The 26,174-nt window shown below is 41.7% G+C and overlaps 1 long non-coding RNA gene across 1 annotated transcript; it reads right to left on the reverse strand.

The window, feature by feature from the left end:
* Positions 1 to 918: 918 nt before the first annotated feature.
* On the reverse strand, positions 919 to 22,451 carry LOC132693166 (uncharacterized). Its single transcript, XR_009616628.1, has 4 exons — positions 22,404 to 22,451; positions 12,475 to 12,568; positions 5,405 to 5,516; positions 919 to 1,101 (listed from the first exon to the last, which is right to left on the reverse strand). It is a non-coding gene; the product is annotated as an uncharacterized LOC132693166 (long non-coding RNA).
* Positions 22,452 to 26,174: the final 3,723 nt, after the last annotated feature.

Below are 26,174 nucleotides of genomic sequence, written 5' to 3' on the forward strand. Positions count from 1 at the left end.
GTCTCACTCCTGCTGTCTCTTTATCCGTGTCTTTCCTCTTGATTGAGCATGATGAGGGACCGTAAGGTGAGCTGAGGGGACAAGCACAAGCTCACACCCCACACCTCGCCCAGGGTGGGACATGTGTGCTCCTCCTCAGGTGCTCCTGGCCACCCAAGAACAAAGGAGAGGAAAGGATAGAAATGGCTAACTGACAGAGACCACAGCCCTGCAGGACACGAGTCTCCATCAGTTTACAAATGTCTTAGTAAATTACAAGAGAAAGACCATCTTATCAGTAGCCTCACCTCCATGAAACCTACAGACTCCGTTTCCTGGAGCCCCAACATCACCCCTCCGTAGCGATATGGGGGGCAAAGGCAAGAAGGAAATGGCAGGTAAAATTAAATCTCCTCCTAACCTGCATCCCAACGACAAATACTTCTGGCAAATACAGAAAGAATATAACATTTTTCTGGGAACGCCCTACTGTCTTAATGTTAATGATTTGCCAGAGGGAAAAGCAACCTTAGCTTGACAATAGCTAGGCTTCCAGTAATCTGTGAGTCTTTAGCATATGAAAGTCTCTTTGGAAACTTCCCTTTTGACTTTACTGCCCCCAAGTCCGCAGTGTGTAACCAGCCATTCTGCACAACCCCAGTGCAGAGGTTCTGCCCAAGGTCCCGTCCCGTGCTTTAATAAAATCACCTTTTTGTACCAAAGACGTCTTCAAGAATTCATTCTTGGCCGTCAGCTCCGGACCCCACGAACACCCCATCACCCCAAAACCTCATGAGCGCTGACACTTTCTTTTGCACTGACTTCCTCTGCCACATTTTTGAGACTCAGATGAGGAGAGGGGACACGGATGCGTCATTGAGCATTGACACCGTCCCCAGCCCTGGTAAACCATAATTTCATTTATTTCATGAAATTTCCATATGTCACACATCTTGAGCGACTTGTGGTGGTGGTGGAGCGTTTAACTGAAGGAGTCAATTGCCCAGCATTTCCCGTATACTCTGGATTGTGCTTGGTGCCATGGGTGTGGCCGAAAAGTCGTTGCTATCCTTCAGGGCAATACTACCATATTAGTCTCCCCCGTGCTTCGCTGGTTATTTCCTGCAGATAAAATTTGCTTTATTAACAGGACCAAATTTAGTAAATTATTGACATGTTAAGAAAGATTAGGTGACACTGAAGTCTTTCCTAATTTTGGTTATGTAAAGAGTTAAGTATCAAAAAAGAGGTACCCACCCCAAACACAATGTCTATGCTAATAAGAATCATTCTTGATGGCTTTTAACAACTGCTAGCTCAATCCTTTGCTAATAGTCCATTGATAACTCTTTTGCAACTTGAGATGCTTTTTGTAAAATAAATTCCACTGGGCTAAATTGCTGTTTCATTTTTGAGCCCAATCTCAAAATATCTCCTTAGATCTGATAGGCTTTATGGGAGAGCATGGCATTTTTTATGCATTTACAATGAAAAATAGTTTGGATTAAATTTACATTAACTTTGCCCTTTTCAGCGTTGCATAAATGTGCAAAATGCATTTAAAAGATAGTACTTAAAACTTGGGAGTTTGGAACCTTATTTTTAAATGTAAATATTTTGGCTCATTTTAGTCCCAATTGTTCTGACTTAGCTCGAGGTTTGTTTGGTTTTTTTTTTTTTGGTTTTGTTTTGTTTTGTTTTGTTTTGTTTTCTTCAGGTCCCTGAAGTGAGGTCCGCAGTTCCCCAGTTCACTTGATTTGCAGACATTTGAACAGAGAAAGCTATCTGACTAAGCACGTAAAGTGTATTTTCCTCTCTGGCTCACATAGTGTAAGAAATGAAAATGATTTGCCTCTAGTTCTCTCTCCTGGCCCATTTCCCATCTCCTCCCCTGCCCCTTCCCCATCAGAAATAATTTGGAGAGGTTAGAAAGTAGGTTTAAAAAGTGGGAATTCAAAACAGGTTATTTCAGGAGGTACACACACTTGCGAATGTAGCCTAAAGCTCTCTTTGCTGGTACATCTCAGAACATAGTCTTTCTGTCCCCCTCATCGCTTGGAGTGCTGGGGGAGCCAGGCTAATGCTGCACATTTACGCATCGGGGGCTATTGCACAGGTAAGAAACACCCTTCCCTGGACACCCCCTTTCCAACGCTGAGCTATGAACCCCAATCCCTCCTGGTGGCTTTTCAGGCTCTTTTTCAGTCTTGCAGTGTCAGGACCCTTGGGTCAGCCCTGTCCATTTCCACTGACACTCCATGCCCCTGAACCCTTCCTCCCCCTCTTTCCTTATCCAGCTGCAATTCCTATCCCCTCCCATGAACCCTCGCTGACCCTTCCTCTGTAGCCACGGTCCTGGTTCCCACACTGTCATCTCTCTGCACCTAATTAGCAGGGCCCATATCCAGTTTTGCCCCCAACCATAGCCCCAGGCTCCCGCCCTCACACCCCATTCTAAAGTTGACCTTGGCTCACCTGACCACATGTGTCCACCTGTCTCCACCAGCACCTGCAGGACAGACTCGAAGCCTTGGAGACGACACCTGTGCTGTGGGTCATGACCCCTCCCGAGAGTCCAGCCTCATTCTTACCACGTCCCATGCCCTTCCATGCTTTCTCTCTAAAATGCGTTTCCCAATGAAGATGCTGCTTCCCCAGGGAGGTGTCTGATTTTTCTCCCTTCCCACACTTCTTATGCCCCTGATCTCAGAGACCCCGTAAGTTTTGCCCCTAATCCTCACTCCTGCTTGCAGATGGACCACCATCCCCACTCTTGCCTGCAAACACTTTCCCTCTGAAGTGCAACTACTCCTGTCTTCCATGGTCACCCCCTGCTTCGCCTATTGAGAATCTGGCTTCTGGCTCTGAGTATGGCCGGGATGTTGTCACTCTTGATGAATTCAGCAGCCACACACTGTCTCACATGGGCTTTCCATTCGCTGATGGATGGTCTCCCCAGACACGCTGGTGGTCCTTTCCCACCGGTCCTCTGAACAATACTGTCAGAGCTCCGCAACTGTCCTTCCCCCGACTGAGAGGATGACCTTCTCTGACCGCAACCTCCTACCTCTGATATCCCTTCTTCAAAGATGCCACTTTGAGCAAATATTTACGGTCACCAAGGCTTCTGATCCATTGGGCGATCAAGCTCTCTCTACCCCCTACCCAGCTCAACACTCACTCCCCCCATATCCAGCTTTGATACCCTGGTCTCTCATTCATATGGTTCCTCCCTGTTTACACACTTCCAACTTCTTTGTCTTCAGTCCATAATCCCTAAACTAAATCTGTTTTTGCCAATTCTGGTGCCATCAAAATACCTGGAAACTGTTGGAGAAAAAATACACAATGGTGTTGGTTGCTTTCGTTTTATATTCATGACTACACAGTTCACATGGTCCCTTGTTGTCTGTCAGTCCTGCCATGTGTTTCTAGTCAAATTCTTTGCCATAAATGTTTCACGCATCGCCTGTCTTCTAACTACCACACCTCCCTTTCTCCCCCGTCTGATGGCCTTACTTCTTATTTAACTGACAAAACAGAAGAACATTGTTAAGAGTCCCTGTCATACTTTTCCCTACCTTCTCCTCCAAAGTCAGCTTTTTCAAGGTCACTGGTGAATTACATGTTGCCAAGTTCAATGGAATTTGTGTCTCTGTTTTACTCTGCCTTTCACCATTTGACACAGGTAACGACCTGCTTTTTCTTTGAAACACATTTTTAAGTTGGCTCCTGGGACCATACATGCTCGTGGTTTTCCTCCCACCTCACTGCCCACTCCTTAACATCCTTGATTACACCCCACATCTCTTCTTGTTCCCTAAACCCTGAATCGCCCTAGGGCTCATTTCTTGGTGCTCTTTTCTCTTCTCCCTCTGTGCTCCTGCACCTTTGAGCCCATAGTGGTTCTTAGGCTTTACATAGCATCTTCACATGGAACACTCCCGAATGTTACATCTCAAATCCCCATCCCTTTGCCCACCAGACATCTCCACTTGTACAGCTCATGGGCATCTGACTTGTCAAAAGCCAAGACATATGGGTTGGGTAGAGTGAACCACCTCCCCACCAGTGATGTGGGTGGGATTCAAGGCCTCTCCCGGACCTCTTTAACTGAACCAGAGCCCACGAAGCAACCAAATCTGGGCTTTGGCAACTCTTCAGCTCATCTGTCCAGTCTCTATCTCTGTACTCCCCATCTTAATGTAGCACTTCCCTCCATAATTGCCTTTTTTATACCATTTGACACCCCTCTGAGAGAGCGAGGTCATTTCCATTGTGTAGATGAGGAAACTGAAATCGAAAGGACTTCACTTATTTGCCTGATGCCATGCAGCTCATTAGTGAGAGGGAAGAAGGAGGATGTGGCCCAGATCTGACTGCCTGCAGGCCCGGGGTTCATCCCACCCCATTGCCCTAGGGTGCTTTGGGGAGGAAGAATAGCGTCCGTGGTGTAGACTTTGTCTCAGGGACACAGAGTGCTAGATGGCAAGGTGGACACACCGACCCCAGGGATACCTTCCCTGGCTCTTTCCACACAACAGCCAAATGCTGTCATCCTCACCCTTAGTAATGAAGACTCCTGCCCCAGGCAGAGGACCCCCTCAGGTAGACCTGTGGATCTTGTGGAATGGCAGCTTGACCTTGGGAAAGAGATCGTCTCTTTGGGCTTCAGTGCACCCAATGGCAAAAGGATTGTGTGGATGTGTGAGGGTTCTCTCTGCACTTCTCAGCCCTTTGGCTAACCTCAGAGTCCTGAGGCTGTTCTTGCGCGCATGCTGATGAATGTATGCACTGTCTGTCCTTAGGAAGCCCCAGAAGGTCCTGCAGAATCCTGCCCCCACCCTCTCTCTGACCTCATCTCCTGCCACTCTGGCCCTTGCCTCAGCTTTCCAGCCAAGAGAGCTTCCTTGCTCTTCCTCACATCTTTCATGGTGCTCCCAGCTAGGCCTGCCTGTTGGACTATCTCCACTCTCTGCCTGAAATGCTCTCCTTGGATATTAATATCCCTCAGCTCTTCAATATATTTTTGTTCCTGTTCAAATACCATCTTTCTTGATAAATCTGTGAAAATGCTCTCCGAAAAAGCACTCCTATCATTTTGTTTAAAAATTTGTCTTCCTAGCATTTATTGCTACTGTAACTTATATATCTATTTGTTTACTTTTTATTGTCTGTCTCTATTTCTCTATTGCTCCATAAACATAAAGAGTTTTTATTTTTATTCTCAGCTATTTTGGGAAGTAATTTCAATAGCTTCTCAATAAATATTTGTTGAATGGATGAATAAATGTTATAGCCCCCACTGACCTTTACACTATGTGATATTAATGAAAATTAAATTGGCAGTTTGTATAGTCCAAACCAGAAGGGAGTAAAGAATTTTAGCACGGGGTCCAGTTAGAGAGCCATTGCAGTAACTCACCTGTAGGTCGATTGCGACCAAAATAATGACGGTAGAAGTAATGTCATAGGGCCTTTTTTAAAAATGGAAGACACACATTTTTATTTTGTTTTATTTGTGTTTTTACTTCATTCTCCATTTTCCACATTGAGAAGAACAAAATAAGAAAAGAGAAAAAAAAGACATTATCTCCAGTGATGAAATGGAATAGCTCTGACTTCCAATCAACTACGATATATATATATATATATATCCTAATATTGTAAATGTGAGTCAAAATAAAAGAGAGAACTTGAGACTTCATAGCTAAATCGTCAAACCTCAGGCGGAATAAAATATATTTACTTAAAAATAAGGACCAGTGTCCTAAAGGTGATCTTTAGTCAAGAGTTATCTTTAGGATATGGATGGACCATGAAAGAAATTTGTGCTGATCATCTCCAATTTCCTCGTGACACTTCTGGAGAGTGAGAATTGCCTGACATACAGTTTTTACACCATGGCCTTCAAGCTTAGGGAAGTTTCTATGGGCCCAGGAATGTGAAGGGAAGATATGTAAAAATTGAAGACATCAGTCTCTTACTCAGGGGTTTTGCTATAAACCTTACCAATTTCTTGAATACCAAATACTGAGGGAGATACTCTTTTGTGTCAATGACTAGTAGATAATTCGTGAAGAATTGTTTGTAAAGATCCTCAGTTGCCGTTATGAACTGTGTACCAATTGTTTGCCCTCCGTCAAACTGAAGCACAATCTTACAGTTACGGAAATGAAAACTGCATTAGAAAAACAGAAAAAATGGAGTGGATATACAACAGAAAACTACACTAATTCCATGGAACATAGGTGACTGTTCGTGGGTAATAATGGGTTTTAAAGCAGTGATATCTTTGGAGGACAAAAGAGGTCTAATTCTTAATGTTCTCAAAAACAGGATAGAACAATGAAACAGGGGGACAAAAAGGTTGGAGATAAAAAAAAAAAAAGCGTTCCTGAAATAGTTTGTATCTGTAAATGGAAAGAACACTAAACATCCAATTTCCTATGGAGGTGGGGTACAGAATCACGGTAAGGAGTGAGGGAAGAGAGGAGAGCCTAAGTACTAATTTCCTCACTGTTCGTAGCAAGGAGAAAATCATATGGTCTAATGGGGAAATGTTCACTTCAAAAACCGTAGTGATTACAACCTTAATATTTTTTCATAATTTTTGAAATCAGAGGTACCATATCATAGTTTCTCTTATTTTTAACAAATTTTGTCTGACACAATTCATTCTTTTTACTACATCCCTATCCCTAATATAAATTCAATAAACATTTTAAATTTTTAAATATTTAATTTTTTTCATTAAAGATAAAACTTTTATTATTTTATTTACATATGCTACATTTTTTATATGAAATTTATTGTCAAATTGGTTTCCATACAACACCCAGTGCTCATCCCAACAGGTGCCCTCCTCAATGCCCATCACCCACCCCCATCAACCCTTAGTTTATTCTCAGTTGTTTTTTTTTTAATTTTTTTTTTAACGTTTATTTACTTTTGAGACAGAGAGAGACAGAGCATGAACGGGGGAGGGTCAGAGAGAGAGGGAGACACAGAATCTGAAACAGGCTCCAGGTTCTGAGCTGTCAGCACAGAGCCCGACGCGGGGCTCGAACTCACGGACCGCGAGATCATGACCTGAGCCGAAGTCGACCGCTTAACCGACTGAGCCACCCAGGCGCCCCTATTCTCAGTTTTTAAGAGTCTCTTATGGTTTGGCTCCCTCCCTCTCTAACTTTTTTTTTTTTGTCCTTCCCCTCCCCCATGGTCTTCTTTTAAGTTTCTCAGGATCCACATAAGAGTGAAAACATATGGTATCTGAACTGGAGGGTGTTATGCTAAGTGAAATAAGTCATACAGAGAAAGACAGATACAATATTTGATATTTTAAAATCTTATTTTTTGTCTATTCATTAGTCTACCTATCAAGATATATGGATCAATATGTAAAATGATGTTTAACACATTTTAATGACAAGTGCTTCTGCACAGTGAGTTTTATGGTGATTTTTTTTTCTCTTTCCCTTTTTTTCCATCTAATTTTACAAAATAATAAAAAAAAAAAAAGTTGTTGAATAGGATGGAACTAGAGAACTATCAGGAAGTCCTAGGAATGATTTAAGATCAGTCAGCAAAGCAAGATCGGTCTTGATTATTAACCCAGGGAATCTGGAGAGGCTCTATCCTGTTCCCTTGATCAATTTTCCTACTTAGTGCACCAACACCACACTTTCTTACTTATTCTGACTGTAGAGTAACTCTTGAAACATTGCCAGTCCCCTGACTTTGTTCTTCTTCCTCCCTATTGTGTTGACTATTAAGCCTTTGCCCTTCCATAAATAAATAAATAAATAAGAATTAGTTTATTGATATCCACAAAACAACTATTGGGATTTTGTTTCGGACTGCATTCTATCTATGGATGAACATGGGAAAAACTGACATCTTGACCATATTGACTCTTCCTACACATTATTATGTACTATCTCTCCATTTATTAATATGTTTATTGCATGAGAGTTTTACAATTTTCATTGCCGTAATTTGGGGCAATTTTTTAAAGATTTTTTTTTTAGATTTTGTACTAAATTATTTCATTTCCTTTGTGCTATATAAGTGGTATTGTGTTTTTAATTTCAAATTGCAATTGCTCCTTACTGGTATATAAACATTAATTGACTAATCTAGTATCCTGTAACCTTGCATTAACCATTTATTTGTTCCAAGAAGGTTTTATTTACTTTTTTTTTGAGATTTTCTACATAGACCACCATATCTACATAGACCACCATATATATATATATATATATATATATATATATAGTCTAAAATAATAAAATAAAAGAAAATTTACTTCTTTTTCTTGTGTAATTAAATTCTACGGGAATTACAGTATGATGTTTCCAATCTTAGGGGGAAAGCCTCTAGCTTCTTACCATTAAGGAAAATATTATCTGTAGGTGTTTCATAGTTGCTTTCTGTCAACTGGAGAAGATACTCCTCTACTGCTAATTTTCTGGGATTTCTTTTTTTTTTATCGTGAGTATTGAATTTTGCAAAATGCTTTTTCTGCATTGGCTAAAATGGTCATATGATTTTTCTATTTCAGCCTGTTGATGGCACGGGACAGGCCTTCATTTCGGAATGTTGGTCTAGCCCTGCACACCTGGTGTCAGTCTCACTCAGTTGTGATTTATAATTCTTTTTACGCGTAGATTTTGATTTGCTAATATTTCACTGAGAGTCTGCATCTCTGTTCAGGACAGATTTTGGTCTCTCATTTTTCTTTCTTATAATATCTTGTCCAGTTTTAGTATTATGGTGATGCTGACTTTACAGAATGAGTTAGGACGTATTTCTTCTGCTTCTGTTTTCTGGAAGAGATTGTAGAGAATCGGTATCATTTCTTCCCTAAATGCTTGATGGAATTCACACTGAAAGCTTCTGGGCCTGTGCTCTCTGTTTTGGAAGGTCATTCACTCTCTCTTCCCTTTCTGTAACAGAAATATGCCTTTTCAAATTGTCTATTTTTTTAAATTTTTTTTTAATGTTTATTTATTTTTGAGACAGAGAGAGACAGAGCATGAACGGGGGAGGGGCAGAGAGAGAGGGAGACACAGAATTGGAAGCAGGCTCCAGGCTCCAAGCTGTTAGCATAGAGCCCAAAGCGGGGCTCGAACTCATGAACCATGAGATCATGATCTGAGCTAAAGTCGGATGCTCAACCAACTGAGCCACCCAGGTGCCCCTCTAATGCTTCTTATGTAAATTTCAGTTTCTTTCGAGGAACGGGTCCACTGTTTCTAAGTTCTCAAATTTCTGGACATAGAGTTATTCATATTTTCCTTTATTATCCTTTTAACATTCATGGGATCGGTAGTGGTGGGCCCTCTTTTGTGTCTGATATTGTTAATTTACATCTTTGCTGTTTTGTTTCTTCATTAGCTTGACTAGATGTCTATCAATATCATTGATCTTTTTAAGGAAAAATCTTTTGGGTCTGTTGATCTTTACTGATAGCCTGTCTTCAATTTTATTGATTTCTGTTATACTGTATCCTTTCTTTTCTCGTGTTTATTTTGGGTTTAGCATGCTCTTTATTTTCTAGTTTCCTAATGTGGAAACTTAGATTATTGATTTTCAATCTTTATTCTTTTCTATTACGCACATTCAATGCTATACATTTCCTTCTTGGCACGGGTTTGCAATATACATTTATAAGTATTTCACATCTACTGTCAGATAAAACTATACCACCTCAGAGGTGCTGTGGGTGTATCAGGTGTTCCTAATTCCTGCCTCTGTCCCTTATAACATTGCTGTCATCCTTTTCAGCAATCCGTAAGCTAGAATTACTAAATACATCATCACTTTTGTTATGGCAAATTATCTGTTGTATCAATTAAGAATCAAATCAATAAAAGATTACTTTCCCTTCATTTATGCTTTCTCTCACTTTCTTTCTTTATGTACTTCTATATAGCTAAGATTTGAGTTTCTGACCTATGTCATTATCCTTCTTTCCAAAGAAATTCTTTTAAAATAATTTGCAAGTCGGTCCTACTGGCAACAAATTATCTCATTTTGGGTTTGCCTGAGGAAGTCTTTATTTCTGTTTGACTTTTGAAAGACAATTTCCCTAGATACAGTCTTAATTCTAGGCTAGTGGTTTTGTTTCTTGTTTTTCTTTTTACACTTTCTTCCTGCTTATTGGTTTCTGAAGAAAAGTCCCTGATAATTCATATGCTTGTTACTCTACCGGTAAGGGGTTTCTTTGTTTTCAAGATTTTCAACCTAAATTTCATTTTCTGCAGAATTGCTAGGCCTCAATGTGGCATTTTGGCATTTATCCTGTGTAGTTTTCTTAGATTTCGGGATCTGGGATTCGGTGTCTGTCATTAATCACTTGAAATATTTCTTCTGTTCCTTTCTCCATTTCTTTTCCTTTTTGTCTTCCCACATGCGTTTGTTAGCTCTTGGGTGATTTCACGGTTCTTAAATATCCTGTTCCGTTCATAACTATTCTTTTCATTTCCTCCATTCTTCTTTCTCTCCGCTTTTCAGCTTGAGAAGCATCATATTCATACGTTGAAGCCCTAACTCCCAGGAGCTCAGAATGGGACCGGATTTGGGATGGGGCCTCTAAAGAGACAATTAAAGGTGAATGAGGTCATTGGGGTCAAGCATAGGGGTTGGCAGGTGTTTGAGGTTTGTTAGAGCTGTAGCTGGCTAAGGCTAGATGTCCTCCGGGGTGATGTCATTCTGTAGTCCTGCCTCGAGTTCCCGCCCCCCCCCTTTCTCTGGGCCCCCGTCTCCAGACAGAGACCTTCACAGGCGCTTCTCAGCTTTCCACCCAGTCAGGGAGGGCAGGCCACAGGGAGATGCCCAGCTGCAGGGGAGGGGCTGCTTCCCTGCCCCCCGGCCCCGAAGGCTCCCTCAAACAGGTGTGCCCAATAGCCTCCTTTGAGGGCAAGGCCTTTGTTGATAACAGCTCTCTGGGCTTATTTCAGAAAGATTACTTTCCCCTCCCCCTGCTGGAGGCGTGAGGGGTGATTCTCTGATCTGAGCACTTGATGGGGCTCCTGGCAGAAAATCCAGGCAAGGCTTGGGGTGGGGAGCGGCTTCAGGGGGCCGGGGCAGAGTCCTGATCCCCCAATCCAGCCCAGGTTCAGGCTCCAGCAAGCACCCCCCACCCCTTCAGTGTTCCCAACGAGCCCCAGCAGCAGCTTCCTCTCCAGCTAGGCCTGCATCTACCAGCTCGCCTGTGCCTCCTGTTTGCCTGGTGATGGTTTGTCCCGTGACCTTGTGTCTTTGGGCGAGTCCAGGAAGGACTGTAGATGCTCAGTGCGTGCGGCTGTTTTCTTCTTGCGAGGGTGACCCTGGGGATTTGCAAGCCCCTCATCTTTCAGACCAGAGGCCGGAAGTCCACGGCGCTGCCTTTCCAGGTAAGTCTGACCAATACTTGGTTTTGATTTCCTGCTGTTACCAAACCGGAAAAGGTGGCTGAGCGTCTGAGTGTAAAAGGTAAAAGGCTGGTTCACACTGCAAGGTGTTTACGACATGAGGGAGAATCGGTAGCAGGGAGGTTTGCCTCCTCAAAGTGGGGACAGGCTCCCCACCCCCAGCCCCTGGAATCGGCAGTGGGACACAGTGAGTCAGAGGCACTAAGGGTCCCTGTGCTTGAGCTGTGGTGGCAAAGCTCTGAGTAGCCCCCAGATTCGTGAGATTCTAATGCAGGACTTCTCAACTTTGACCACAACTTAGAAATTCCTGGAGATATTATGCAAATTCAGGTGCCCATAGGACACTTGAATTCAATTGACAATTATATCAGATTCTCTGAGGGATCATGATGAGGTTTATCAGTATATTTTAAAGCTCCATAGATAATGTTTACTCTCCAGGGGAGAATGGCAATTACTGTTCTAAAATATTCCAGGAACAAATTGAAATTGTGGTGAGCATTAACCAAGTTTTAAGTTAGGGTTTTTTTTTTTTTTGATGTTTAGAGAGAGAAATAGAGTGGGGAAGGACAGAGAGAGAGGTAGAGAGAGAGAGGGGATCCCAAGCAGGCTCTCTGCTGACACCAGAGAGCCCAATGCAGGGCTTGAACTCACAAACCATGAGATCATGACCTGAGCCAAAGTTGAATGCTTCACCGACTGAGCCACCCAGGTGCCCCCTAGGTTTGATTTTCTTTTTTTAATTAAAAAAAATTGTAATGTTTACTTTTGAGAGAGAGAGATAGAGCATGAGCGGAGGAGGGGCAAAGAGACAGGGAGACACAGTCCGATGAAGGCTCTAGGCTCTGAGCTGTCAGCACAGAGCCCAACATGGGGCTCGAATTCACGAATCGTGAGATCATGACCTGAGCCAAAGTTGGATGCTCAACCGACTGAACCACCCAGGCACCCCTCCTAGATTTGATCTTTTTTTATGTTCGAGGCAAAAATGTTTGTTTACCCCATCCCCAGTGACATGCACGTGTTCTTGAGTGGAAACACAACCACACACAAGCCCTTCTCCTTGATAGCAACTTACTGGTTTTTTGGTTTGTGGTGATTCACTTGGAGAGGTTACATCCCTCAACTCCAGAGTAAAGTGTCAATGGTGGGGCCAGCCTGTGGGTGGTGACCTGAAATGAGCAAATGCCATCAACATGATTCTTTTTTTTTTTTTCTTTTAATTTAATTTATTTATTTTTTTTAATTTACATCCAAATTAGTTACCATATAGTGAAACAATGATTTCAGGAGTAGATTCCTTAATGCCCCTGACTCATTTAGCCCATCCCCCTTCCCACCACCCCTCCAGCAACCCTCAGTTTGTTCTCCATATTTATGAGTCTCTTCTGTTTTGTCCTCCTCCCTGTTTTTATATTTTTTTTGTTTCCCTTCCCTTATGTTCATCTGTTTTGTCTCTTCAAGTCCTCATATGAGGGAAGTCATATGATTTTTGTCTTCCTCTGACTGACTCCTTTCACTTAGCATAATACCCTCTAGTTCCATCCACGTAGTTGCAAATGGCAAGATTTCATTCTTTCCTATTGCCGAGTAATACTCCGTTGTATATACAGACCATATCTTCTTTATCCATTCATCCATCAATGGACATTTGGGCTGTTTCCATATTTTGGCTATTGTTTGACATATGACATGGTGGGATAGGTTAGGAACAGGCACTTATTCCCAAGACATCAATAAATGTGGCAGAAGGACTCCAGAGACCCTGGTAGCTGACAATAAAATTGGAGGTACATGATTTTATGAAGGGGACCTCATAGTCTCTCACACACACACACACACACACACACACACACACACAAGCTGAACTGGTACCTAAAGAATGGGAATATGAAAAGGCACCAAATGGTCAGCTGTCCAGGGAACTCTGTGCCAACGTTAGCACGGGAAGAATGGCGTCTGCGGGATGTACTTGTGTGCAGAGGGCGTGAACATGAGCAAGATAAAGGGAATGGTGGCTGCTGTGGGTAACATTCTGATGCCAGGCTTTGTTAAACCTCTTGTACTTTGTGGGAACCATAGTGGCAGTATGGAAACATCACATGGGCAGGTTACAGAAAGAGCCGAGCAGGTGGCTTATCTTTAGTGTAAACCCTAAAGATAAGGGTATGATGAGGGTATGCGAACCCTCAATCTGACAATGCCTGGGGCAGTGGGAAGCTTGGGACTGGTTTTCTCTGGTTGCGACTGGACCTTAGTGGCAAGTGAGGGTGGAGGCTGGAGCCAGGAAGGAGCCGAGAGCACAGAACACATGTCTTCCAGCGGTCCTGTCCCCAAACATCCCTCCATCTGTGAACAAGATAGCAACTGTGGGCTTGACTTTGCTTTTTTTTCTTTTTAGTATCTTATCAACTAGCATTTCCATCTTGTCTTCTGGTTCTTCTTCTGAATCATAACCGTGATAGAAAATAGAATCCCCAGATTCTCGTGATGCCGGGTCAGACCGAAATACTCTCAGGGTTCTGCCCATATTATTTTAAAGGCAATTGTAAATGAGATATTTCCAAAATGCTTTCTTAAAATATTACAGTTTTTGTCGACTTTACACCCAGGGTCGTCTTTGTCAAAACGCATCATCCTCCCTAAGCGACGAATGCCATTTTTATTTTATTCTCTGCTCCATACGTAACACAGAAATCATGCCTCCATCCCGTCTGAAAATATTGCCCCGAACGTAATAATAAATACTAAGAAAAGAGGCATCTGGTTAGTGAATTTGGTGAATGCTGGCTTAAAGAAAGTTAAACAGGTTTTTCTTTTTTTTCTTTTTTTTTAGTATCAATAGTTGTATACATAACTATAATATATTGTAGAATATAATTTATATGTATTTCAATTATATTTTAATATATTATAAATACACTGATGAATATAAATTAAAATATATACAAATATATTTCACATATACAGAATATATCCCTGAAGTCGTTGGAATCAGAAACCTGTTTCGTAAATTTGACAAACAGGTGATTACGTTTGAGAAATCCATCCTTCACTTGTTTCTAGGCATGAATATTTCCTTTACAATATATTCAAGCTCTCCTAGCTATCGTACCTTTACAACGGGAAGATGCTTAAACACATGTGATCATCTCTTTTCTCTATGAAGATTTGCGGCCACTTAGAGGCCACAGATCCTGATCGTCACCACTGGGGTTCAAGCCACATGCTCGTCAGGGTTCTAGTCAGATGACCTCATGCTAGGGACTTCTGACTGTCAACACCCTTAATTCTCCGTGGAAGCAGCTGATAATCATGCTGCTTTAAGTGAGTTAGTAGCACCAGGGAAATGAGAAGAGTTGCGGAGGGAAAGAGTTTGAAGTTGTTCAGCGTTTCACCTTAAGCTGCTGCACAATGACGTTTTTAGGAAGTGCTTTAACCATAACTCTCTATTTCCTCCTAATTCCCAACCGCATTGAGACAGTGCATTGAAACAGCAGAGAATCAAAATCAAGGCTGAAGGAGAGGGGGTAGACATTTCATATGGTCTCAATCAATACTGAAGATACAGAGGGAAAGAAAAGCAGAGGCTGGTTACCCACGGACGGGGACGGTGGGGCACCGCACCCAGGGGAGGGTGCATGCCTCCAGAAGTCCCGGATCCCCTCACATACTCACCCCTCGCCAACTCACGATTCCTCAGTTCAAACTTCACGCCGGTGATGTGCCTTCAGGGGCCAGTTTATTTGGGCAACCTGATCAATGGGCTGTAGAAATCTTACATGTGCCAAAGTTATATTAGGAAACGAGTTAAGATACTCCCATATCAATGTAAAGTCCATCATTAATGACATAGGTACTGATTGCTCGTTATGTGCTCACAGTCGAAATTGATCTGTTTTAATGCACAATCTTACTAAAATGTTAGTGCAATACGTGTGCATGTGTGTGTGTTCGATTTCCTAGAATTTATAGACTATATTCAAACCAAATTCCTCGTTAGGTATTTAGGAAGTTTATAACAGGCCTAAGGAGTTAGGGCAGTAATAAGTTCATTTAAATCCATTAGAGATCCTCTGTGTAAATACCTCCAACAAAATAGAGTAATACATCTTCTTCGTATATAAAAATGTAAATGATAAACAGTGCATTTTATAGTCTGTGGATTAAACTATTAGGTGTCATTAGACTCTAATTTAGTAAACGAAAATGAGCTCAGAGTAGGTATCGTTTCTGATAGCAGTATCTGGAGTGTCTGAAAATATTGTTGATTCAATGGGAAAGGAACTTATCCTTTGTGATTTCAATTGTATGTGTGCAAATTTAAGGAGACAGAGATGGATGTCTGGAATATGAAGTGGGTTACATAGTTTCCTTTTCTTGTGGTGCAGACTTTCTCCTCTTCTCGCGGGGTCAGTAGGGGCTTGCCTGCATTCTACTGTCCGTCACTACGAACTTGCCTGGTCTCCAGATTTCACGTACATGGAATCATACAGGACTTGTCTTTTTGTACCCGTCTTCTTTCACTTAGCATAATGTTCTTAAAGTTCATCCGTGTGGTCACAACTATCAGAACTTCATCCTTTCTTACGGCAGAAGAATAGCCCATTCTCTGTATAGACCACACTCTGCTTATCTGTCCACCCATCAATGGACACTTGGCTTGCTTGGACCCTTTTGCTCTCATGAATGATGCTGCTAGGAATGTCGGTGTGCAAATATCTGCTAAAGTCCCTGCTTTCAGTCCGTTTGCCTCTGTATCTTTTAGTGAAATCTGAGTCCTATGGTAAGTCTGTTTCACTCTTTGAAACACGGTTTCCACGGCAATCTACATTTTACATTCCCACCCGCGAGCTATAAGGATTTTATTTTTTCTCCTCCCTCTTTCTCTTTTCTTTTCTATTATAGCCATCTTAATAGGTATGAAGAGGTATCTCATTGTGGCTTTGATTTACAAAGTCACTTCCCTAGTGATTAATCATGCTGAGCATCTTTACTGGGCGTATCTGACTGTTTACATATCTGACCGCTGCTTTTGCTGATTCACAAAGTTTGTATTTCTGTTTTTACTCATCTTGAGGTATTTTCCCATTTCCCTTATGATTTATTGTTTGGCCCGTTGGTGGATTCTGTATCCCTTTAGTTTCCATATATTTATGGATCCCCCAGTTTTCCGTCTGTTGCTATTTTCCAGTTGTATTCCACAGTGGTTGGAAAGGGTACTTTGTATGATTTCAATTCATTTTTTTAAGTGGTTATGTAGTTGAGAGAGAGCGCGCGCACGTGCACATGTGTGGGGAAGGGCAGAGAGAGAGGGGAACAGAGGATCTGAAGCAGGATCCGTGCTGACAGCAGAGAGCCGGATGTGGGGTTTGAACTATGAGGTCATGACCTGAGCTGGTGGAAGTTGGATGCTTCAACGACAGAGCCACCCAGGAGTCCCTGTATGATTTCAAATAAAAAAAAGTATATCGGCACTTGTTTTGCAGCCTAGGTGACATGTGGTCTGTTCTGGTGAGTGCTCTGTGTGCACTTAGAACATGGCGTGTTTTGCTGCTGCCTGTTGGATGTTTCCAGAAACCTGTACATCTAATTTGCATACAGTGTTGTTTACATTCTGTTTCCTCACTGACCTGCTTGTTCTGTATTGAAAGTGGGGTTCTGATGAGTCCAACTGTTGTAGAACTAACTCTCCCTCTCCCTCTCCCTCTCCCTCTCTCCCCCTCTCTCCCCCTCTCTCCCCCTCTCTCCCCCTCTCTCCCCCTCCCTCCTCTCTCTCTCTTGAATTTGGTCAGATTTTTTCCTTTGCCTATTTTGGGACTTTGTTGTTAGCCACATGCAATTGTTACATATTCTTAATGGATTGCAACTTGTAACAATAGATAATATACTTCTTTGTCTCTTGTGGCTTGTAAACTTATACTATTTATGTCTTTCCCTATGTCTGTATTTATCTTTTTTACTTAAAATCTGTTTTGTCTGCTAATATAATTCTTTGCTTTTGTGACCGTGTCCATAGAATATCTTTCTCCCTCCTTTTATTTTCAAATGTTTTGTCTTTGCATCCAAATACTCTCACACAGTCTATAGATAAGTGAGATTTTTTACTTACTCTGTCAATCTCTGCCTTATTTGGAGAGTTGAATCTATTTCATTTTAAAGTAATGTTGATAACAAAAATTCACTTATACCATGTGGCTATTTCCTTATGTGTGTCTTAATTTTTTCCTTTTTTTTTTTTTTTTGTTCTATCTTCTATTATTCCCTTTCCTCATACGTAGTCAGTGTGTGTGTGTGTGTGTGTGTGTGTGTGTGCGCATGCATGTGAGATCAGTGGTTATCTTGGGGAAGCAGTCACTTGGTCACCTTATATCAACCTAGTTCCAATGATACCAACTTAGTGTCAAAATTATGCAACACTCTGCTTCTGTACATATCTATCCCTCCCCCTTATATTGTTATTTTCACTGCTTACATCCTTCTGCATTGCATGCCCATTAATATCGATAGAAACAATACATTGGTTTGTGTGTTTGCCTTTTAAATCAGAGGACAGATGCTGGTGAGGATGTGGAGAAACAGGAACCCTCTTGCACTGTTGGTGGGAATGCACACTGGTGCAGCCACCCTGGAAAACAGTGTGGAGGTTCCTCAAAAACTTAAAAATAGATCTACCCTATGAGCCAGCAACAGCACTGCTAGGAATTTCCCCAAGGGATACAGGAGTGCTGATGCATAGGGGCACTTGTACCCCAATGTTTATAGCAGCACTTTCAGCAACAGCGAAACTATGGAAAGAGCCTAAATGTCCATCAACTGATGAATGGATAAAGAAGATGTGGTTTATATACACAATGGAATACTACATGGCAATAAGAAAGAATGAAATATGGCCTTTTGTGGCAACGTGGATGGAACTGGAGAGTGTTAACGCTAAGTGAAATAAGTCAGTCAGAGAAGAGGACAGACACCATATGTTTTCACTCCTATGTGGATCCTGAGAAATTTAACAGAAGACCATGGGAGAGGGGAAGGAGAAAAAATAGTTTCAAACAGAGAGGGAGGCAAACCATAGGAGACACTTAAAAACAGAGTACAAACTGAGGGTTGATGGGGGTTGGTGAGAGGGAAATGGGTGATGGGCACTGAGGAGGGCACTTGTTGGGATCAGTACTGAGCATTGTATGTAAGCGATGAATCACGGGAATCTACTCCCGAAGCCAAGAGCATGCTGTATACACTGTATGTCAGCTAACTTGACAATAAATTGTATTTTAAAAATATAAATAATATAAATAAAAAAAACAAAAATAAATCAGAGGACAAATGAGGAGTTATAAACCCCAAATGCATAATATTAGGTTTTGTATTTACTTAGGTGGTTACCTTTGCCAGTGTTCTTTATTCATCCATTCTTCTTGTATTTAATTACTGTCTAACATTCTTTCATTCCAACTTAAGGGGCTATATTAACATTTCTTGTATGGTTGGTCTAAAGGCAATAGAATCCCTTGGTTTTGCTTATTTGGGAATGTTATGATTTCTCCCTAATTTCTGAAGAGCAATTTTTATTTCAAATTCTTTGTTGAGGGGTTTCTTTTTCCCCTTTCCACACTTTAATTATGTCATCCCACTGTCTTTTGGCCTCATGGTATGTTAAGAGAAATAAGCTAGTAATAACACTGAGGATCCTTGTGATGAGTCACTTTTGTGGCATTCAAGATCCTCTCTCCTTGTTTTTAAGTTTTTATTTAAATTCTAGTTAACATACAGTGTGATATGAGTTCCAGGTGTATAATCAAGATCCTGTCTTTGTCATTGTCTATAACGTGTCTTGGTGGCTTTTGATTTAGCCTGTGTGGAGTTCATTTGAGCTCCTTGGATGTTTCATTCATTTCCTTCATCAAGTTCGGGAATTTTCATTCATTATTTTTTCAAATGGTTCCTCGACCTCTTTGTCTGACTTTTCTCACAGGTTGGTCTACTTAACGGTGACCCACAGAACCCTTGGGTTTCATTCCATTTCCTCCACTCTTTTGTCATTCTGCTCTTCAGACTCGATTATTTATCTTTGAGTTCACTGATCCTTTCTTCTATAGAATCAAATCAGTTGAAATTTGCTTATAAATTTGTCCAGTTGTTGTACTTTGTAATGAGAGAATTCCTTTTAGTTTCCTCTTTGTGATTTTTACCTCCTTATTGATATTCCCATTTTGTTCATCCATCATTTTTCTGGTTTACTTTATTTCTTGCTTATGGTTTTATTTAAATTTTTGAAAATATTTAAAACAGTTGATTTAAAGTCTTGGTCTAGTAACTCCAAGGTCTAGGGTTCTCCAAGGATGGTTTCTGTTCATTTCTTTTTCTTCTGTCTTTTCTTACTTCATCGTATGCTTTGTAATTTTGTGTTGTTATTGGTGTTGAAAACTGGACATTAGAATATTATTCTCTGGTAACTCTGTAAATCAAATTCTCTCCCCTCCTAGATGTTTCTCTTCTTGATGGCTAAAAGCTGACCCCTTTGTTCAACTAGTGTAATGTTAAGATAAAGACTTCCTTCAATCCAAGAGCAAAAAGCTAAGCGAAGCAAAACAAAACAAAAAAAAACCCAGAAGACGAAAGTATTCTTCTATTCTTTGTGGCTTGACTTTGTCACTTGTGCGGAGGCTAGAGATCAGCTTAGGGTCTTCTCTGGTCTTTTGTGAGCACGCATCCTGCCCTGGGTATATCTGTGGTTTTCTAAACTCCCGCAGTACCCATGGGTGCTTTTGGATGTCCCAGTATCCCCAGAGAAATTTCCTCCAGGCCTCTGAGTCAACCATATGTCTCGACCATTACCTTCTGCCCCACATAGCTGTGGGTCTTTCTTTGCCATCCAAGTGTTTTTGAGCAATGTCTGTCATTTTCTGCCCCCAGTGGGTTCTGTGTTCGGTGAAACAGAAATGGAAGGCTTGCATCAATCGTTCCGGTAGTTTCCAGACTGATTAGGATAGACAAGCAGAATGAGTTATGGCTCCCTCTGAAGCCAGAGACCAGGTTCCCACACAGGAGCCAGGGAGGGAGGTGGAGCAAGGGCAGCTAAGATGGCACAAAGCTTTCAACCATTTTCAAGTCATCTTATCCTTGATTCGGCATTTGTCTGATTGCTCTGAAGATTTGGCTGTTTTCCAGAGTCCTGACCCTGTGGGTTCAGTTTCTGTGCACTTCTCCTCTTCTTTCTTGGGGGAGGGGAATTTGGAGCCATCCAGTCCTCCATTTTTCCAAAGTCACTCCCGTTGACTTCACTCTTTTTTTTTTATGTCACTTCACTTTCAAACCCCAAATATCACAGTTTCCATGAATTCCCTGGATTCCTTCCACTTTCCCATGTTTTTGTGTGTATACAGTCAGATTGATCTAATACTCTTAGTGACAGAAATTAACATGATGAACATTACTTCACAATAACAGAATATTTATTAAATTTTCGTGGGCTAAGCAACATCTATCTTCCTGGAAGATTGCAGGTAGTTTTGAAAAAACATCAGATATTTGGCAGTAAAATACATATTTGGGCTTGTCTTTATAAATCTGATACGATCTCCAGCATAGAAATAATCTGAATCATTTTTGTTTGCTTTTTTTTTTGAGATATAATTGATATATGCCATTATATTAGTTTTGGGTGTACAACATAATGATTTCATATTTGTATATATTGTGAAATAACCATCACACTAAGTCTAGGTAACGTCTGTGTTAATATGCTTTTTTTAGCATTCAGGAAAAAGAAAATGGTCTCACTGTGTCTTTCTATTTCTTCCTGTCCCAGCTCTCTACTGGTTGAGTGTATGTACATACATCCATGAATAGATGTACACACACACAGATACATGCTCCCCTACACATACATCCAAATATTTTATTGAATTGTTTTGTTTCATGAAGGGTGCTTGTCTTTGTAACTTTTCTTGTACACAGTGTTTTAATTTTGCTTCTACTCCATATAGTACAATTTAAAGGCAACATGAAGGGTAAGAAAGAATATATGTTGACAAATCACTAAGCTGTGACATAATAATCTGATATCTAGGCTTCTGTCTGTCAGATGCAATCATAAATAAAAGATAGAAAGAAGCAAGGGATTGCTTTTTAAGGAAATTAAATTGTCTTGAGAATATTTCAAAAATGTGACTTGAAAGGGCATATACATGACATAAGTATTCTTCAGATTTCTATTCATTCCCGAATGATACCGGGTGAGATCAATTGTGATGTTCTTGTCTTGTGTCTAAACGCTCATCCAGGGAATAAACTCCTATAGAGCAAAGGGCCTTGCTCAAATCCCCAGAGCACCTGCTTGGCAGACTGTGACTCAAAGCTTTCTAAGGTGATTCAGCCCTTCGCCGTACCCCCCGGGGCTCTCACGCGCTAGATGTAAGGTTCCCTTTTGTGTTATAAGACTTTTCTGTGTGATAATTAAGACAGCGACTAGTACAACATTTTTAGGCATCTGCCCATACACATAGCTCCTGAAGTGATGACTGTGGATGTCTTGAGGTTTTGTACATTCTCTCAGTGGGCCAAATGTCAAGACGCGAAATATCAAAGTTCTGGATTCATTGGAACAAAGGGAGGAAAAGCCTGCCACATTTGGAACTGAGAAATGGAAATCCGGTACAGACAGATAAAAGATGCAGAGCTGTCGTGTTTGTGTAGGTGGCTTTAAAGGCATTTTGCCTCAACTAGTTAATCAATTTGCATATGCTTCTTCCAAAGTCTCTGGATTTAAGTAATTAGACATTAAGATTCTTATCAAGTAGCATTTTGCATTTTGTTCTGTTTCATGCTGTTTATGCAGAAGCCAATGGATATTTAGCCTCTGAGAAACCTGCATTAAATCAATATTACATTAGTGTTTTAATGGCATTAGCTCAATAGCCATATGCCCAGATATTGTCTCCATTCAGAAAGTTAGGAATCAGTAAATAAAAATGAGATAATTAACCATGAATACCTGCTACTCACATTTTATGTGTACAACATTATCTCTTTCCATTCAAAGCTTGACATTATTACCTATCATTCAAGAAACGTAAACCCACATTCCATATATTGCATAGCAATGGAGCTCTTGTGGTGACCTCACATATGTTTCCATGGTAGCATATTCATCTGAAAATAGCACAGCGCTTTGATTTATAGATGGTCAAAGATGGACTCCTGAATGATGCTCATTGAAAAGCCTAATTTCAAAACAAATTCTTAGGTTGGAGATTTTGCAAGGCAATATTAGAAACTAACACGGTGTTTATGTTTTTAATGATTATGCATTTCTACTTCTGAATTTGAAGTAATATTTTCACCATCCAAATGCCTTGCAATTCGAATATTTACCGGCAAGGTAGATATTAGCACCAGAGTAAAGGAATAGAGTTTTGGCAACTTGCCATTCCCATTGGATGCCTTGCCAACTGACCCCAAGGGTGTTAGTGTATTTGGGCTGTAGACTGGGCAGCTTAAATGATATAAAAAAGTTATTTTCTCATAGTTCTGGAAGCTGGAAGTCCCCAGACCATGGCCTGGTTTCCCCTGTTGGTGAGGACTCTTAGCTTGCGGACCTAGCCTTTCCTGTGAGCACCTGCAGGGAGAGAGAGAGAGAAAGCGTGAGCTAACAAGCAGGCTCTGGTTCCTTTTTAAAAGGACACTAATCCTATGAGATCAGGGCCCACCCTTAGAACTTCATTTAACCTGAAGTAGCCCTAAGTACTTTCTTAGGGGCCGATCTCCAAAAGTAGCTGTACTGGGTTTTGGGGCTTTAGCATATGAACTGGGGAGAGGGCCACAAACATTCAGTGCCCAACAGCAGGCCTCGTTACCCCCATCTTCTCCGGGCGCTGGTATCTGCATTGTCCATTCTAACAGTGGGATAGATTTGTACCTCCTGAGATCAAGCGGCATGTCGGGATCACTGGGTGATTGGTGTCACCGTAGATCATTCAGTTGCTCCAAAGTTAACTTTTAACTTCAGCAAAGCAGTAATAAACTAGAGATGAATATTGATTAAAAAAAAAAAAACACCAAAAAGCAAAACTCTTCTGCGGTAACATACAAGTAAAGGTAAGAGAGTAGATGTTTTCCTGTGTTTTGTGGGAAGGCTTTCACGTGCCCAGGACTATGAAATTGGCTGGAAACTCCAAAACCTCAGCATTCGCTTTGACCCTTCCCGGCTCCTTCTCACCTGCTTTGCTCAGTGAATCGGGGCGATCACATTCACTGACCCCAGGCCTGACCTGTTTCTACAGGCAAAAGACGTGAGGAAAGGGATGCCCATTACATAACCTCACAATATCTCCGAAGGATCCATACTTTTAACTCAGAGTCTGGATTGTTGAAACGATTTAAAGTTATTGTTGTCAGCAGAGACCCTTGGAAATCGGAATAATGCTTACCTGCAGCAGCATAAAATAATGTAAAGTACTCCACATGTGTTCTGAAAAACTCTGTATTCTGCAAAATCATGGGCTAGAACACAGGGTTTATGAGGAAAAAAAGGTCAGCAACAACTCTTTTAAGCCCTTGGGGACTCCACATCCAGAGCCCTAATTAAAGCAATAATGATACTCGGGTGAGTTCTAGCCCTTTCCATGGCCATCACCCCTCAGAGCCATCACCTGTGCATCTTTACAGGCCCTCAGAATTACGGGGCTTTGAAGACATTGACTTCTAGTAGAGACCATGTGATCAAAGTGAAAACTCCAGCTCAGGGGTGACCTTCTTCATCAGTTAGTATTTGAATACAGGGAGAAATTTCCTTGCACCTTCTCTGTCTATCCTTACAGCTTCCCAGGTAGCTTATGCTGGAGAACGAAGACTAAGTCACCGATTTCTTGTACTGGAGTAGGATGCTTCTAGCAGATTTTGCATGTTTTTTCCTTCAGGTCTTTATATATTGCTGATGTTTTTATCTTTAATCCTGATCTGACCTTGAACCATAATCCCTTCAAATTATTAACGTGCCAGGAGAAATTGTAGATGAACCGGCAGGATGTATACAAACTCACCTTATTTTCCTGTGTGTATAAGTTAATTTGAATCAAATAACAGGGGCACGTGGGTGGCCCAGTTGGTAAAGCGCCCGACTTCAGCTCACATCATGATCTCACGATTTGCGAGTTGGGCTGACAGTGTGGAGCCTGTTGGGATTCTCTCTCTCTCTCTGTGCCCCTAACCTGCTTGTGCCCTCTCTCTCTCTGAAATAATTAATAAATATCAAAGAAACAACATAGGCAGCAGAATAGACTGTATTTCGGTGTATGATCAAAAATTAAAAAAAAAAAAAAGAACAGAGACACCATGTAATGGATAGACCACCCATTACCTTATGAAGATGGTCTATGCTTCATACAGCCCACTGTCCCAGAAATTAACACACACACACACGCCTGCAATCCCTGTTTCTCTATTCAGTGACTCACTCTCAGCTTCTTCATATGTGAACACTCTTGCCTTCTATCCCCCTTCTTTAGATTTCATAACCCTTCAGGCTCTGCCCTTGTGCATGAACCATTTCTGTCCCACCAATTTGACCTCCTTCTACACCTTGAAAGAGGTCGTACCCCAGCTCTGCACCAGCTCCCTGCTAGAACAGAGCCTCTGACCACATGGCTGAGCTTCTGCTCTTTGGCAGGAGAAGAGGGTTGGTTTGCGATCAGAGCAGGGAGTTTAGGAAGCAAAAGGTGGGCACTCACATTTGGAGAAAGACATTGAATTCTGAGTTAAGGAGGTCTTGTATTCAAGTGATGAGACATACTTAAACCTTTTGAATTGCTGAGAAAAAAATTTCTGGAAAAAGCGTTCATTCCTTTTAATTCCAGCCAAGCGAATATGTGAAGGAGCCAATGAGGGTGTCTGAGAATAGAGGGAGAGTAGGAAAGACCTAAAGTACAGGGTGCCCCAGGGATGTAATGAGAAGAGTGGAGCCTGCTTCTCACTTGGAATGCTACCTGAGCATCATGTACCACAGGCTGAAGGAGAGGGTGCTGTGGTCTGAATGTGGGTGCCCCCTCCAATTCATATCTTGAAATTCTAACCCCAGTGTGAATACTGGGAGGAGGGGCTTCAGGGAGGTTCTACCTCATGAGGGTGGGGTTCTCACGAATGGGATTAGTGCCCTCAGGGAAGAGACCCCAGACGGACCCCTTCCCCCTCCCACCATGAGAGGACATGTAAGTCTGCCATCTGGACCCAACCACGCTGGTGCCTTGATCCTGGACCTCTAGGCTCCAGAACAGTGAGACTCAGCTCTGTGTGCTGGAAAGGCCCCCCAGTCGGTGGCACTCGGCTGTGGCAGCCCCAGCAGATGGGGGCAGAGAGTGGCCTCACCTGCCCTGGCTTCTCTCTGTACTGGTCACAGAAGACAGTGCTCTGCTGATACTCCCAGCCCTTTCCTTCCAGCCGGCTTCTCAAAAGTGGTCCCGTGTGAAATTCCACACAGAAATGCCTCCCTAGTCCTCCTGACTCCTTACCTTCCATTCTGATTCCTGAAAAGTCAGCTAAGGTATCTGATCTTCCCATTCTTTTAGTTCTTCTGCCATCACTTACAGGACTTTACTGTTTTCTTTTGTAAATAGGAATCTTAAATTGCGTGGGGCCCTGATTTTAGAATATAGGCCTGTGTTCAAGGTAGGGTTCAAGATCCCTTATCATTTCTTGTGATTCCATTCCAACTTGTAAATTCCATTGCTGGTTATTTTTTCCAAAACAAATTCTGTTCGTGGCGGAGAAGGGGACACGTCT

This window comes from Panthera onca, chromosome B1 (assembly GCF_046562875.1).
Source record: "Panthera onca isolate mPanOnc1 chromosome B1, mPanOnc1 haplotype 2, whole genome shotgun sequence".
Lineage (NCBI taxonomy): Eukaryota > Metazoa > Chordata > Mammalia > Carnivora > Felidae > Panthera > Panthera onca.